Below are 483 nucleotides of genomic sequence, written 5' to 3' on the forward strand. Positions count from 1 at the left end.
TGTTTTTAGTTGTTCTTTTTTTTTATATATATATTCTACTTAAAAGAGAGAAGAATAGAAAGAGATAAAGAGGATGGTGAGAGAGAATAGAGAAAGAGCGCGATTGTCAATAGACAGAATCAAGTTACAGTTAACTGATTATAAAATAGCCAGGACATGCGAGCACAAAATAGTTTTATAAAGGTTTCAGAAAATGACATATTCGACGGCCGAAATAGCTCAGTTGGGAGAGCGTTAGACTGAAGATCTAAAGGTCCCTGGTTCAATCCCGGGTTTCGGCATCCGGCGGTTGTCATCTTTTTTAAATATTTGTTTTATTCATTACTCTTGTTCCGGCGTTGCCCGGAGGAATATCAATAAATGGTTTAATCTAGTCATCTATCTATCTAAATAAAACAGTAGACGTATGTGTGTGTGTAAATATTTAACAGATAAACTCTTAAACTACTGATCACATAACACTGAAATTAACAGGAAGTAGTA

General features: G+C 34.6%; 1 non-coding gene across 1 annotated transcript; it reads left to right on the plus strand.

The window, feature by feature from the left end:
* Positions 1-208: 208 nt before the first annotated feature.
* Trnaf-gaa (transfer RNA phenylalanine (anticodon GAA)) lies at positions 209-281 on the plus strand. The gene has a single exon. It is a non-coding gene; the product is annotated as a tRNA-Phe (tRNA).
* Positions 282-483: the final 202 nt, after the last annotated feature.

The sequence above is a fragment of the Euprymna scolopes genome, chromosome 18 (genome assembly GCF_053919585.1).
Source record: "Euprymna scolopes isolate OS-2025 chromosome 18, ASM5391958v1, whole genome shotgun sequence".
Lineage (NCBI taxonomy): Eukaryota > Metazoa > Mollusca > Cephalopoda > Sepiida > Sepiolidae > Euprymna > Euprymna scolopes.